General features: G+C 40.0%; 1 protein-coding gene across 3 annotated transcripts in view; it reads left to right on the forward strand.

Annotated features, from left to right (window-relative positions):
- LOC124161497 (protein FAM13A) overlaps positions 1-17,163 on the forward strand; it is a 395,360-nt gene that overhangs the window by 198,945 nt on the left and 179,252 nt on the right. For all 3 annotated transcript variants that reach the window (XM_046537832.1, XM_046537830.1, XM_046537831.1), the window contains one exon: positions 2,376-4,436. The gene's annotated coding sequence lies outside the window, so the exon portion shown is untranslated. The remainder of the gene's footprint in view (positions 1-2,375; positions 4,437-17,163) is intronic.

The raw sequence follows: 17,163 nt of genomic DNA on the forward strand, positions 1-17,163 counted from the left end.
TTTTAATCCCATTAGTCGTGGGCCAATCAAGTTTCTACTTGAAAAGTTCACGTCCGTTGTTCATAATACAATTTGCATTCTGTTCTACGGTAAACACGTGGAACAAAAAACAAATATGCGTATCCATTTATCGACTTCCGTTGATCCCATCAATCCAAACAACTCATGTTTCACTATTCATTTTTTCACCAGAACAGCCCATTCATGTCATGGTTTTGAAGTAATTGCTTGGAGTCGGGCATGCGGAGCACGATGCAGTGAAACACGAGAAAGTAGTCATTAAAATAAAAAAAGCCGCGGTTATATTTTAAGAAAATCTCTTAAAAGTCTCTATCGAGCCTCTAAAAAGTGTATAAGTATTTTCGTCAGAAATGTTTTCGACAGATTTAGCTAAATTAATTGGTAAAAGAGTCCAGAGACGCGGATTCTTTTTTTTTTTTTTTGAGGTTTCTATGAACTTTATGAAAGGAAAAAGCGTAAATTACGATATTTTTTACCTAAACGAAAAATTGCTGCAGGAATACAAATAGTGAGGCGAGAGGGTCGAAGGGGTCATGCTTATTCTCTTTAGAGAGCGGAGAGATAAAACATTAATATTAGGACACAGAGTATTCCATATAGAGACACTGAATAATCTTGAGGCGGGTAAGAATGATTGTTCTATGCTTGCTATCACCAGAACCGCGGACGAGACATTTTTATCCCATTTGAAAATGCAAAATATGATATCTTCTCTTATGTGATCTTCAATATCTTTTGTGACTACGTGAATTTTAGTTAATTGGTATAACATGTCTTTTTGTTATTTAATCAAATTGGGTTGTTTAGTAACATTTTTATTTGATGCACTGTCAAAACGTAGGTATTATGGATACGTTTGCAATTATAGATTGCTAAGCATTCAGGTAGCATTTATACTGAACGAAATATCTGCAAATCTTGAACATAATTTAAGTTAATTTATAAAAATATAACTGCAATTTGAGAAGTATCATTAAGTGGCTAAAAATTGGCATTTGCCACGCAATAAAACGTAGTCAGAAGTGCTGTAAACCGTAATTGTTGTGAATTACACCGAGGCCAATCAGATTTTCTGGCTATTCTCATTCCTATCGCAGACACCGGAAATCATATTTTTCTTTGAATATTCAATGGACCCCTATAAATCACGGACAATCACTTTAAAAAGCAGTTTAAACGGAATTTTTTTCAATATTTAAATTTCTTAACCCTCCGAAATTCAATTTAACATTTACGTCTTTGTAGTCATGCAACCCACGATGTAAGCACTTTTTTCTTAGGGACTTAGGCCATTTCTTTGGGATTTCAGACTCACGATCATGTCTAAGGGCATGATGTCATTGGGTTTGTGGGTGCGTTTAGTTTTGAAAAAAATGATCACCACATCAAATATAAACTTAGTTGTGACGATTAAACGAAGAGTCCCAGTTGTCTTTTTTATCAGAAAAAGTCCGCCGAAATTATTCGTGCTCAAGTTGGTGAAATAGTTGATGGTTGACAGATTATAAAATAAAATGATCACTTGCAGAGCTCCTCGAAAGTACAATAAGGAGCGAAAACATTTCTTGTAGAGCGAGTTAAAGGCCTGAATGTTAAATTGAATTTCGGACTGCTAGGAAATTTAAATGCCGCAACAATTCTTTTTCAAATAATATTATCATCTAATTTTCCATCATCTAAAGGTGCCCACCGGACATCCAATCTATTTAATACCCAAGTGGGGAAACTTGCTAAGCTTTTAGTAAATTTTATATTTCTTTTTTAAAACTTTAAAGTGCATGTAACTGGTATTCATTGCGGCTGTCTGTTTTTGTCTTTTACAATCACTTTCACCGTCATAATTTCCATGATTTATAGATGCCCTTCGGATATCAAAACTACTTGATCCCCAAGTGGGGAATCTGGCTAAGCTTTTCGTAAATTTTATGCTTCGTTTTTTTTACATTGCACTGCCTGTGACTTTTAACTATTTCGGATGTCTGTTTTTGTTTTTTTTTCAATTGAATTTATCGTCTTATTTTCAATGCTTTATAGGTGCCAATCGGATATCCTAAGTACTTAATCCCTAAGTGGGGAAACACGCTAAGCTTTTTGTGAATATTATACTTTATTTTACATACTTTAATCTGCATGTGAACGGTAATAATTGCGGCTCTCTGTATTTTTCTTTTTTCGTTGTATTTATATCTGCATATTTTCAATGATTTATAGGTGCCCATCCTATAGCCAAGCTACTTAATCCCGAAGTGGGGAAACATGCTGAGCTCTTTGTAATTTTTTTACTTTATTTCACTTACTTTTACACTGCATATGAGTGATAATAATCGAGGCTGTCTGTTTTTTTGTCTTTGCAGTTTCGCGGGAGTGCGTTGCCGACCGTGTGATCTTTCGAAGAGGAGTGGCACTTTGGGAGCTCGTGAGACAACGACCAAAAACCCCCCGAAAATGTTAAACTTCGTTGGAACACTGGTTGGGTAGCCCCGTCAAAGGGGTGAGCCCCGGCCAAAACAAAAACCCTCACGAACCCTCCCCCCTGATTCTCCCCCCCGCGTCGATTTAAATCGTCCGCCTACAACCCCCCCTGGCCACACTTCTCACCGGCGAAGGTCACATCGCTTACAGCGCCCCGCTGTCAAAAGGGGCCGCCTTAGCGTCCCTCTCCCCCCACCCCCCTGCCCCTTGAGGAGTCGGGTTACCCCCACCCACTCCCTAAAAACCCGCCCTTTTTTTTAGAAAAAAAAGTGTGCTCCATTTGACTGTTGTCCCCAATCTCTGATTCCGCGAGAGCCGACAACTCTTCAGAGTCCTCTCCTTCTCTCAAAAGAGCTCCGTTTTTTGTGCTTCGTGGTGGAACACGTATAGTGCGATCCGCTCCAGGTGGCGTCTTAGGTGGAAAACTGAAGGGGTGAAAAAGCCCCTCACCACATGCTAACCCTAAGGCTCGTCTCAACACATTTTCTGAAGCAACCGTAGGTTCCAACCGGTAGCAATGTGTCGCGACAGGGATATGAACCCGGACCTCTGAGCTGATTGAACCTCCCATCTGGACTGTAAACTATATCAATAAACAAATATATATAAGGTAGCGAGTTCTCATTAGAAATCGGATTAGTTCCATGTAAACAAAAAATATTGAGGACAGTTGAAAAGTTTTTTCGTGTAAACAATTCGGGTCATAAATTTTTTTTTGGTGTCGTACTGTTCTCTGTTCAAGACTTTTTTTTCTTCTTACCCCGGCGGCTAGTACCGTGGGTGAGAAGTGTGTGAACGTTTCGACGCTGTTTCATCTGTCAATAATAGGGCAAAAGTAAAATATATATACCCGCGCAAACCCATCCCCGTAGCTCTGCGGACCCCCCTTTTTCCCGAAGAGACAGTTCAACGTATCCTGTAAACACGGATACTTATAATTCCTCGTTGACTTTGGCTGAATCACTAGGACAAATGGGAAGACCACACTTAAGAACCCGCAAAAAAAAGTATAAAATTTCCCCTTAGTCGGACTACCGGCGGTTAACCATCACCGCCCGAAAGGGAAAGACTCTAAACACCGACTATATTAGATATAGCCCTAGGACTGTGAGTGCTATTTTCTCGTGTCTGTTGATTGAGGGGAATTTTTTGTGAACCCTAAATCGTTTTCTTTTACTACAGCGTGAGTACTTTATTTTTGAACTGAAACCCCAGCGTGTCTTGCAACTGAAATTTTTTTACATTTCAGAGGAGCTTTTTATGGTCAAGGAAAGCTTTTTCTATATGATATGATACAATAAACACTTGCCCATCGCGATAGAATATTTCGACTGCATCGCCCGTTTCATATTCGTATTATTTTTTTGTTTGCTCTTTTCCATCGCTCGTTTGAGAATCACATATCAGGGGTCATATTCTCACCAAAAGGGATAAGATTGCAATCGTGGAGGAGAATATTAAGGAATTTGAGGATTTGCTGACTATTTGACGTCAAGTTTGAAAGTTTTGATTTGTTTCCGCTGATTGGGGTAGGGTTGAGAGATTGGTTAGTGTATATTCGACAACCCCCATCATCTCCAAGGTTTTCCCTTTCTTCAGTCCGCGGTGGAGTAATCCGATTGTTGCTAATACACGACGGGGTTCCAGACCACCAAGAAGCGGGCCTTCCCCTCTAGACTACCTCTCCCCACCTCCCTCCTCCCCCCCTCCCCCGACCCACACTCCCATCCCCCATCCCCCCAAGCGGATCCCACAAACTGCCCAAGATATCCCCTGAGAAGAGCAAGATCAACGGCCAGCAGCGACCACTTGCCGGACTGCATACCGACGAGCCCTCCTCGCCCATTGGCTGTCTCTCCATCGGCGGCATATTGTGTCCAATCGGGGCCCGGCTATCATCCCTCCTGGGGGCCGGCCTGTGCTGTGTCCACGCAGAGCCTGACGTGAGTATTTCCACCACGTGGTATTTTGTGTACACATTTACGTACTTACTGTTCCTTATGGCAATATGAAAATGTTTCGAATTGGAAACATTAACTAGTATTGTGGTAGATGGCCGTATTGTTTACCAATAATACTATTTTACTTCTCAATCAATCTCAAAACCTGGGATAATGAATGCTAAATGATATATAATGCTATGACGAAAAAAATGGGGTAAGAACGCTTCCTTGTGGGACTCTGGTTAGCTCAGTAATTAAATCATATTTTAATGAGGCTGTATTCTCTTGAAGGTCGTCTTACACGGGGAATTATACACATTCAATTAGTACATGCTAATGCGCATTGAAAATTCAGCTATGCAAAGTGTCGAATCCCGAGTACAAACGCTCAAAGGTATATGGGACGATAAAATACCCCAACTGTAGTTAATTATTCTCAAGCACGCCTTGCTGCGTGCATAATTGCATCACGATGCATCTAAGTGCCACGTGTAAAACGACCTTAAAGACGAGATTCAAACCGGGTGTGATCAGCCCTTTAGGATACCATGGTAGTATTTCAGGGAATGCGTTGCTTGGATGGAAAAATGCCATTTTGGATGAATAACTACATGAATGACTATGACATTATCTATTCGTGTTGTCAACTCTACAAATAAATATTTTTCATGTAAAATGATATCGGTATGCTGCATTTGTCCAATAATTCTGGTTTGAGGTCCAATTTCAGCTAATATTGAAACAGATCTGTCATTATTGTAAGAATTGTCACTAGACCTTCTAATCTTAACAAGCCTTATGGCATAGTTTTGAGTGTAGTCATACTGTTGATTCGTTTTTAAAGGATAGTCGTATTTATAACTATCCACTCTTTTAATGCCGTGACCGTTATTAAATTAATGTTATGTCCACCATACTTAGAATAGAATTCACTTACTCATTCTTAACTGCGTGGTATTCCAATTTTAAAATCATTTACCAAGAAACAAATTTCGTATGGCTTTTAAACTTAATGCCACTCTAAGAAGACTATTTGTAAAATGTAAGGATTCTATAGATCAATTAGACAGATGTGGAGTGAATTCGAACCAGTATTAGAAATCGATAACATAATTCTTCAAACAGTATTTCATGAGCTTGCAGAATTTCTTCGAAAGTAGGCTGGCTTTGGTGGGAAACTTTCTCGACGTACATGAGCAGAGATAAGTCCCCATTTCGTGTGTTTGAAGCCGTACGTACATAAGTAGGCGATACACGGTAATCCTGCCATTTGAGGTGACCTAAAAATTATTGTTGAAACTATCATTCGCTCCAGCTGACAAGTGGTTCTCCTCTCAGGAGATAAAGATATCAAAATACATTACGAATCGATTAATCAATAATTTATACAAACGGGAAAAGACCGAGGTTATTGGGTTGATTGATGAAATACGATGGATATATATTTCCACCAATTTTTTGGATCATTTTCTTCTTTACAATTTAGGTTTCATACAAATATTTATGCTTAAAACCATTCTGAACGTATAAATTAAAAACTTACCCATCTAAGATTTACATAACTGAATACAGTTTTCAGATCATTGTAGTCTCAATCACCAGCATTCATGCGTTCTCTAGCATGCTGTAAGTAGTCATTTTAAGTTTTATATTTTCCTCCGAAGCACTCCTAGAAAACCGTTCCGAGTTATTGTTTTAATACATTGTAATTATCTTATTAATAAATCGCTTAATCCGTTAAATTATTATAATTTGTGGGTGAGTAATAATTAATTGCGTTCGAGGAATATTTTTACCTCGTCATCACTAATATATCAGCCACTCATCTAATGCAACCAGCATAGCGTGACTGTCGTGGCGTTGCCTACAATCACGGGGTTAATATTAGCATATTTTTTTCTTCTTATTTTTTTCCTGTTTCGTGCCTTCCATTGTTGCTCTCCATGTTTCTATCACTCTTCGCTTCGTTTAGAAACCTCTATGCCTTTCAGAGATGCGTGCCGATGAACCGCCGAGATAAGGCATGCCCTGGGCGTGGTCCCACATCTTTCGTATGGATTGAGAAGACCTCATGATTCCTTGGCTCCAAATTTTTATCTTTTTCTTTTGTCCTCTTGGAAAAAAGAAAATTTTGATCATTCAATGTTTTAGTTGCCCTGAGAAAAATATGGTTTCTTTGCAGTAGTGAATGCTAGAAAAAAGCATTGAACTTGCACATAATGCGAATATTTGACGTAGTAGGCCGAATACCGAACGATTTCTCTTCTCTCGGTATGGAAATACATACTTGCAATTTCCCACAATTATTTCGGATTTTATTCCTCTTCTCTACTGCTCTTAGCAGAACTACAAACTGATAACATGCGGACAACGTTACAATGGGATGGAAATTAAATAGGTTTTTTTACACCTCTGTCGAAATTGGGAAATTAATTTTGCAATAATAGTTGAAAATTATTTTAATTTTCTGAATTTCCTTTAATTTATGGGTCACCAAAAATGGCGTTTCTTGCCATGGCACACGTTTGACATGTTGTTTATGTTTAAGGACTGCGTAATTCAATGTGTTCGAGATTTTTCATTCAAAGAATTTCGCATTATTATTAAGGGTCATTTTAACTATTTATTATTCTTTGCCGTGTATATTCTTGAATGCTCTCCACATTTTTGCCCTATCTTCTCGTATTTTTCTGTGTGCATATAACTTAGTTTTTTTCTTTATTTTTTCCATGCCATCATCATTAATCTATCTTCAGTATCGTATCTCGAGGACTCTTTTAGTCTCCCATAACTTTTTTGAAGTTTGCTATACCCCAGAGCGCTATAATGACACCGCCCACACGAATGTTACGTGGCATTGTTTTGCTGTCCCTAATCATGGGTTAATTTAGGGATACTAGGGCATTTATTACCATGAATTACGTCTTAAATGCGACCATTCAAAGGTTGATGCTTGTAGCCTTTCCAAATTCACTTTTCTAAGAGTACGCATTACTCCCTTTCAACAGCACTCGACGGGTATTAAGTAATTTTCATAATATATTACTTATATCACATAATTATGTTCCATAGAACTTGTTCTAATAATTTGAAATGATCAGGGTACATAAAGTGGACACGTGTTTAAATTTGGCAGTATATCAGATGTAAAATTTTATGTTTCACATTAAATTTTACATATGTTAGCATTACGATTAAAAAATTGAGAGTGTTGGAAAGATTCTCATTTATTACACTTGTAAATTTCAAGTTGATGACGTAATTTTCAACAAAACATGTGCCAAAATCTTCATTTTTTCGGTGCTGCCGCGTCGGCTATTTCTGATGACAACAGTTTCGCTGGCACTGTTGCCAGCGTCTTCAGGTCGATAATGAAACCGTTGTCATCAGAAACAACCGACACGGTAGCACCGAAAGAATGGAGATTTTGGAATCTCGACATCGCGGAAACCTACGCAGTCACAAAAAATGTGTCACTACAAGAACGGGTTGAACAGGAATGATGCATCCTCTCAATGCCGGAACATCATCCACATCCGTCACAAACACTGTCTTTGAAGCCAGGGCATTTATCGGTATTAATTCCACGGTCAACTACCGCATGCATCGTCGGTTCTTGCGGTAGGAATGGCCCATCATTCAGTCCTACCTCTCCTCTGCCCTGACCACACTTGTGCCTCTCCAGAAGGCGCGTCCTTCGCCCGTCACTAGATCAAGGTTCGCCCGGCTCTCCTCCGGATGGAGCCACCGTCGCCGGTGCAGTCGTGAGAGTGCCTGGAGCTTCACCCTACTACGCAGTTTGTTGTCACGTTCCCTCCCCTCTTCCAGCGGCCTTCCCCCCTCCTCCCCCCCTCCAAATTCCTTCCCCTCGCGAGTGCCCCACCCCAATTTACCCCTCCGAACTTCCCCTCCCAATTTCTCCGAAAAACGCCGCGCACAAACAAACACATGCACAAGTTCTCGCGCCCACATACTACCTTCCTCGCCCCCCCCCCCGTTACACCAGCGGCTGCTATCACCGCACATGGCCGACGGGCGAGCCCCCAACGCCTCCGCCAATGAGATTTCTCGTGAGACAGCGGCGTTGCCGCGTCGTTTGGTGCTGCCCTCCATGACGCGTGGCGCGGATGGTTTATTTACGTTTTGGTCCGGTCTTAAGCTGGCGGAAATAAATGTGTACCCCGCGGTTATCTGCCCGAGTGCCGCGAGCTACGTGCCTTTTTTTATTTTCTCTTCTCCTCCTCTCGGTCGCGTCTTTTTCCTTCTACGGTCGTGTTATTTCGGACACGCTCGAGGTGAGCGAAGGAGAAGCTGTTACGCGTTTTGTTTGGCGAGCCTTTGTGAGCTTCGTGAACGTCTGTTGTTTGAAGAGGCACATTATTCCTAGCGGATATTTTCGAAAAAATCGGGATTACTTTTAGCTTAAGTTATGACCGTTGAAACTGACAATGAGGGTTAGCCGCAAAGGTTTTATGGTGATGAAAGTGAGTTTTTGCCAGTTTCTCGCCTGCTGAGACTTCCTCGCGCAGCATAATCCAGAGGAGTTTACGTCACGGAGCAGCGTCTCCTTTGTGGCATTCTCCGAAACTCGTCATTCTCTGGTGTAATCTTCGATCCAAATCAAAATCTTTCGAGGGGCTGCCAAGAGTGCCAGAGTGACTCTTGAATTTAGCATTGATTTTAATGTTGACAAGTTATTTATGAAGAAATGGGCGTAATGCACATTGGAACAGCGAAATTGACCTATGGTATGGCTTATCTCTTGCCTATTAGAAGTGCATTAAGTTTTATCTACTTGATTTAAATGTTTCTGAAAAAACTTGGTGATTTATCTTACGCCGTATGAACATTGCTGTTGTCGGATTCTAACTGGTGCATATATTTTTGAGGAGAGCATAGAGTGGCTTCCTCTATTTTGAGTCAGTCTGTCGTCACTTTTTGGAGTTCAGTTTAAATACCATGGTTATGAATGACTTTTTTTACACGTATGCACTTTTTAATTTCACGATCTCTAACGCTTTCAAAGTTACCACTTTATTCGAAGAAATCTCTTGAAAATGGTTCATTTGAAGTTCCCCGCCAGTCGTCATCGGTGCTATTATTATTTTGTAAAGTAAAAGTTGAAACAATTATAATGAACTCGACGTTTTAAGAAACTTGGCTGCTCTGTGATCCCATTTCAGAGGGGCACATATGGTGCATGGTTACTAGCTGATCTCCCGATTGTTTTTCAATGGAAGTGAACTGGTTAAAAATAAAACGGTTGGTAGATGACTGTGCGACTTCGTTGTTTGGTGAAAATGCGGAAAATAAGCCATTTCCGCTTATACTTAAATATGTGACCAATGATTCCAACTATTCTTTACCGTCCTGATATTTGTCTAATCCGTTTGAACTCAATTTCACGCAAATAAAAATATCCGATTTTTAATCCCAGTCATATTTAAAGCATATTCTGGCACTTTTCCTACGGTGCGTAAATGTGTTTCAATCTTATTGTTTAGCTTATTATAGTATTAGTTTTATCTTCCTAACCACTCTTTCAGGATTTAAATGCGTTACGCATCTCGCCTTGATTGAGGCGTAAAAGAAACAGGCCCAAAATCTTCATAGCTGCCATCTCCCAAAATCAACTCGTTTGTTATGCCAAGACCTCGGGCCAGAGCAATCTTTTTTTTCTCTTGGCCCCTTTTGAATATTCGCATCTGCTTCCCCACCCTCCCCCATCCCGCACTGCCCCGAAATACGCTGAGGGACTCTTTTGAGTGCTCGGAGAGTCCTTTGTGTCGAGTCTTTGTGCTCAGCGATCCCCTCCTTTTGTGATCGCTTTCACCGCACTTCGAGCGTCACCTCGCCCTTTTTTTGCACTCCCTTATCGCCGGAGTGAAATGAGATATGCATATTCTTCCCCATCCCACACCCTCGCGCCTTGTGCACAGAAATTCTGCACCTGCTCGCCCCATTGAAAAGAAACTACGGAAGTTCTCTCAACTTCGCTCTTGCATCGGCCGGATTTCGGTGATGGAAGTTTTTTTTGCGTCGACCCTTCGCTCCAGCCTTGGCAATACAGAAATGCGTTAGGTAGCGGAGAATTATTTTATTATAGCATTCTACCGATTAAGGTAGGATTCCATGGAGTACCGAAGAAGTGATCTGGGAGCCTCCCTTTCCTTGCAGTAATGCCTTCTTCAATTCACTGTAAGGCGTACTCCCTTTCAGTCTATCTAAAAATCCTATTCTTTTCCTTCCCCTCCCTCGTTTCCCTAGCATTCTACCCTCTAACACCATTTTCAACTTCCTCTCCCCGCTAAGTACTCCTCCCATCCATACCTTCCGTATCCTCCGTTTCTCATCTAAAAGCTGCCTCTACTCGCCAAGCGGAAAGAAAAAAAGGCGTATTATCTATATCATAAGGGCGAGAGGTCTGTATTCTATGTGGTGTTAGGTGGGTGCTGCTGGTAGGAACTTATAAAAAAATTAAATCTCGAATTTTAATTTTGAATTGTTTTTTGCGTCCACATTTGGCTCCAACCTTACCAATATAGAAATGTGTTAGGTAGCTGCTTCTACTGGGATCTTTAATAAAAACAATTATTTAACCCCTTTTTTCCGGTGGAATTGTTTTTCGTGTCCCCCTTTCTCTCCAACCTTGGGAAATACAGAAATTTGTTCGGTGGTTGTTTCTGCTATGAATTCACGAATATACAACAATTACCTTAGCTTTTCATTTTTAATTGTATGAAAAGTACCAATATATGTGATACCTTCGGTGCATTGGAGTTGATTCGGTGCATTTGATGATAAGAAAGCAAGTACAGTATTTATTTCATGTGTATTTAATTCGGTTCTTTTTCAAATGTTTTTAGCGGAAGTCAGCGTCATTTTTATTTCAGTCCATTATTTATTTATCTGTAAATAAAATTTTGGAGGAGTGCATTTGTTTAATTTCTATTGCAAGTCTTTGATAACATGGCGACTATTAGTTTCTTCGTAAAAATATTGTTTCCGTTCTATTAGCAAGTAATATTTTTTTAACGCAAAGAGGAGCTTTTCCATGACAGCGTTTTGAGTATTTATACATTGTACCAACTAAAAAAATATAACGAGAATTTCTTTAACTTTTTATGTTATAGTTATAGTTTTATTAACTTAATGTCAAAATTGTTCATTTATAAACTGGGACATTACCATTATCTTGCGTCACAATAACTAGCGTTTTCAGATCACTCGCACAGTTTTACGTTTGTTATTTCCTTTTTTTCTCGATATGCGGGTAGTCCAAGACCAAGACCTCTTTTGTTGATGTTCAGCAGTTCCCAGCCAAAATGGCTGTCTTCTGGGTGTATCTCTGTTGAATTGTTTAACAGGCATAAAGAAATTCACTTTTTATAAATAAAATGAGCCTTGACACGCTATCCAGGTGGAAATGTATATTTAACCTTATGTTGAGTAGGCAAGGTCCTTTCGCCGCGTACCGCCACTAAAAATCGAAGCCTGCCCTCCCGAATAACAGCACGTTATCCTAAACATTAAACTTCTATGATAGCTAATCTTTTAGGACAGCTCCTTTGAAATAATCATCACTAAGCGGCCCTGAATAAGCAAACAGGTGATTTGGATGGATTCGGGATCCTTCGTCGCTGATGGACAGGCGAGCAAACCAAGCCTGGATGTTGGAATGCTGGTTCGCAAATAAAGCAACCCATCGTAGCTAATGACAGGGTGAGAGCCTGCTGAGCGGCAAGAGAAATGCAAACAGCGGTTGAGGTGGAATTGGCTGGAAAGGCTTCGGCAAAAGCCCTGAACTCCCGAGGACTCCTGAACGGAGGGAAAAAAAAAAATCTTGGAGAACCTCTTATGCGAGGGTCGTTGTTTGTCGCCAATGGAATACTAACGGAGCAAATCGCATTTGGACGGCGAGTCGCATGTTTGAGCGAGCCAATGGGAGGCCAGAATAAGGTACGGGAGGGTGAGGGATTATAGACTCGTGCGCATGCATTCAAGATTGAAAGGCTCCCAAGTCACGTGGCCAACCCCTATTCCCAACTCAGGCATCAGAAAATAAACTTTGTGTCACGGATTCTATCGAAAGTATTATTTGAGTTGTTTCTGGGGATTTTTACGTGTCAAGCAAAATTTTATATCCCTTACATTGTTTTCTCTCTGTCGAAATAATGTTTTACAAGAACAATGAAAGTTTTCCCATGACTCTTTAGATAAGCTCATTTCCTTATTTTTCCATTTCTTCATTAAATAGTCAACATTACGAAATCACGTGGTTTTAATGTCGATTTAATCTGTCAATCACGGCATAACTGCCTGTAGTGCTGAGTTTGTATGTTCCTAGGAAAAACTTTATTTCCATCATGCATTCGCAATGAATGGAAGGGGCATTACTTTGAATTCAAATTAACAAAAAGCCTATAATTCCTCATTTTACGCGCTTCCGGCAAAACATAAACGTGTTCGGGTGCGTTGACGGCTATGTCATTCTGCACCACTACACAGTCATTTGATTCAAATCGTTTATTCAAAGAGTCGTAAATGAAATTTACGGCTCTCTTAGAATGCAAGTCATGGAAGAAGTGGCGTTTATTTAGTTAATTATTTAAGGTTCCAAAATCTACATTATTACAATGCCGCGTGAGAGCATTGTAGTCCTCGAATGTTTAATTTTTTGCAGTCACGACTTGAGCCCTTCTTGCATTTACTTTGAGAGACGAGCTGACGGCAACATTATGAATGCTATTAGCTGCCTTCCTTCTCGAGCAGGAAAGGAAAGCAAGGGCACTTCAAAATGGAGCCATTAGCGATTCAAGAGGCCAGCCAGACCCGAGGATCAAGAATTCAAAAATGCTCGAGCGATAATGGCTATACCTCGCACACAATCGAGAAGAATGTCAGATGATGGATCATGTCCTTAATCCTAATTCAGATTTGTCCTTAAAAATCGCCCTATCCAAAGCAGATCCAGCAGCATACCAAGATATAAAAGCTAACTGTTATAAGTAACTTCGAGAAGAATACACCAAGTTCGCTATATTTATTTTTAGGCCAACGTGTAATTCTTAATTACGCAATATCAACTAAATTTTTTACAATTGTATTTCTCTCATTTTATTTGAAATGCTAAGTGCTACTTAATCATTTACAAATAATAAGCTCAAACCATAGATTAAAGCTTTGCTGAAAAGATATGGAATAATCATACATGCGGTAGCAGTCAATAAAATATAAGGAAAATTCTTTTGTGCAATGTGTAAGCTGTGGTACATCCAACATATGTTACATCATATACATGGCACAAACATGCCATGCATCCTCTCCATAATTCGGGGTAAGTACAATTCCAGGGATTAGGTCTTGTAATTGGAGGATGTGTTCATTGATAATATTAAAAAAAAGAAGTCCAAATTACGCTTTGTAAGTTTCAAATAATTGATACCGTCTTAAATACCGACGCCCGCGAGCATTTTATCAACCTCCTTCTGCAATAATAGTATTTTTGTGCATCTTACAGCGTAGGTACTCAATTCAACTGAGTTATATTTGCTTACATGCGTTTCACTAAGGTCGCTGAAAGTCAATATGTACCTACTCTAAAGAAAATCGGATTTAACGCGGTAGTTTACATTTTTGTTGTTTTATCTCAGCCATCTCATCTTCTTTCTGTTTGATCTGCTGTTGGCAGAGAGAGATACGAGCGGTTCGTCGTTAAAAAAAAGAAGGATAACCCTATTGCCACGCTCTGCTGTTACTCTCTCAAGAGACTCCAGATTGCTTCGCTCGATATTTATTTCTCCGATCGCGCTTTCGTGTCAAGGTTCTGTGAGGACAGAGACCCCGTCGGCGACGCTGTGTCGCAACACGATTCGCTCGCAGTGGAATGACTCAGGGTAACCTTCGAAGAGGTCTCATTAGGTTTAAGAGAAAGAGACCCATCGTCAATAACTGGGTTAAACCGATCTTCTAATTTGGGGGTGCAAAATGAGCTCATAAATTAAGTATGATGAATATCTCCTACCCAACGCGGCGTGGCGGGAGACCGTTTTCGTGGGTCCAAAACCGAATCTATTATCTTTGTGGCGCGAATTTGTTGCCAGTAAAATTTATTCTGAATAGTTTGTTTGATATTTTGAATCATTATATATTATGAACTACTTCAAGGATTCCTGCTAGAGGACTATGTGGCGTCTTTCCTGTAATGGGGTATTCTACGATATTATGAATGCACAATGTTGTAAATTCTATTAATTATATAAGTTGCTGGGAAAATTGATGAGCTTAGTAAAAATAGACTGCATAATTGATATCATTTCAAAAGTTATCTCCTTAAATTATTCTTATTCGTACCGACGATAATGACTTTTCTTGATCCATTCCATCAAATATACTTCGCCATCGTCTTGTTTTTCAATGCTGCTGTAGTTACGCGAGTTAACTTACGCAAAAATATTTACACACCTTAACCCTTTGAGTGCCAACGGATTTTCTAGGTACTATGCCGAAAATGCCGAGAAATTTACGCTGATTTTGCATTAGGTTAGGAAGAAACATTATTTCTCTAAAACAACTAAAGATATGGCATATTCAAAAACTTAAGGAAATCTTTATTATATGTGGTTTCACCTTTTCAATGTATTATTCGACGATTTTTGTAATGTGAGTTAATTTTTGTAATTTTAAGAAAATATTAATTTTAAAATAAAATTAATAGAGACTATTGAATGAATAGTGAACTATCATCATCTAAGAGTGACACTGTTCGCGAGAGATAGGAAGAGCGCGATATCGCTCCCCGGCACTCTTTAAGGATATTGCAATTATATGCTTAGTTAATGTATTATTATGGGTAATTTTGTAGTCAAGATTTGAATATAATGGTACCAAAAATGGAGACAGCGTTTCGGTGGCATACTTAGCAAACGGCGATGTTTTCGCTAATTCATTCCTCAAGCCCGGTTGAAGCCTTCAGATACCCCCAAATAAAAATCCTTGGAAGCTGGAGGTGGCCTGTATGGATAGTATCTACCCCCCTCCACTGGGTGCTTTAATTTGAACACACCTTTGGTTTACGCTGGGGTGAGCTCTACCATTTACTATCCAAACCAGCGCTCTGGTTGAATCACTGAGTGTTTGTTCCTCAATGTTGACAGTAATAATTTTTTATGCGTACTTGATATTATCGTCGCACACTCAACAGCAACAATTCCAGGCAGTGGCGTAACTAGGAATGTGCTTAGGGGGATTGGGATGGCCTGAGTTGGCGACCCCCCCCCCAAGCAACGGGGGTACCGGGAAAAAAAATGACATGCCCGAAATACATTTTACATAATCTTATCACTTAAAAGTTAACTTAAAGCAGATGCAGTTATTGTAAGTCAAAACTGGATAAAATATCTTAAAATGTTTTTTTTGTTTCTGTAAGGATTTGGGAGGGATCTATCCCCCTCATCCCTCCCATAGTTTCGCCGCTGTTTCCAGCTATGGGAACAAGTCGCTTCTGTGCGTTCGCTATAATGAGCTACCATTTATTGCTATCCTTAAATGTGAGCATCGCTCAACCTTATTGTCATAAGCTGTAGTCGTTAGGCCTTTCTCGTCCTTGGGCAGACTTATGCGGTTGTGGAGGGCACGGCACGGTGTTATAACCTCGGCAGCGCGTTGCACTCTGGGTAAGGCAGGGGAGGAAGGTGTTCGCGGGAGGGGGAGAGGGATAATGTGCCAAGGTCCCAATGGACCACGCATCAATCAGCACCCGAGGCTGAGGTCCAAAGCAAACACTCAAAGAGGCGTGTCAAAAGCCAGAAAAAGAAGGGCTCCTTCACCCTTCTCCGCTCGACATTTTCATTTTTCCGTTCCAATATGGGAGCAATGGGGGCGCGGGTGTATTCACCCTAATTGTATCCAAGGCCCAATGCTTCTCGATATCCTGTCCAGCTAATGACCCTGGGATAACGTCACGAAACGTCTGAAAAGGGTTGGAATGGACAACGAGTCGAAAGAACTGTGGGGACAACGGTTGGCAAAACTTGCTGGTATAGGCCAATTACACAGTGTATAATAGGGTAGTTTTCTTCATCATAGAAAACGAGAGTTATTGATTGCGATTCGTTACCCGCCGTTAATGTATTCGGAATATAAAAATTATTTGGTTTTAGAAATCCCAGTGTCCATAGTGAACAATTTAAGTTTTAACCTTATAATTTTTATAAATAGCTAAAAATGAACTTTTGAAGCTCTTAAGGGAGTTTATCTTGATTTCTGTTAATTATATGGCTCAATTCGTGCAAATATAGGAACATTATCTCCTAATTTAACTTCATTTTTTATATTTATTACTTTTTCCTACTTATCGTCTCTTTTTTAGGTGTTTTCTTTTAAGACGTTTAAATAGTTACAAAAATTCTTGTGGGAAACTGTAAATAAATTACGCGTAGTACTTTAACTGTTTTCTTTTTGATCTATGGGGGAGGTACACTTCTTCCCTGTGTAAATACACTCATTATTGTAGTACTCATCAACTCCTATTATTGTAGTCCCCTGTAATTGGCCTCGTGCTGTTTTTGGACTGGATTGAATATTAAATTATATTAGGAGTTGGTACGAGTCCTAGATTTCGTTCCGGCTTTCTTGGGAGTTCCCATCTAGTCTCCAACTTCTTTCCATTTCCTCTCTGCTTCCTTCCGAGGCCGCTGCATGGCGCTTCAGAATGTTTAAATGAGTT

This window comes from Ischnura elegans, chromosome 6 (assembly GCF_921293095.1).
Source record: "Ischnura elegans chromosome 6, ioIscEleg1.1, whole genome shotgun sequence".
NCBI lineage: Eukaryota > Metazoa > Arthropoda > Insecta > Odonata > Coenagrionidae > Ischnura > Ischnura elegans.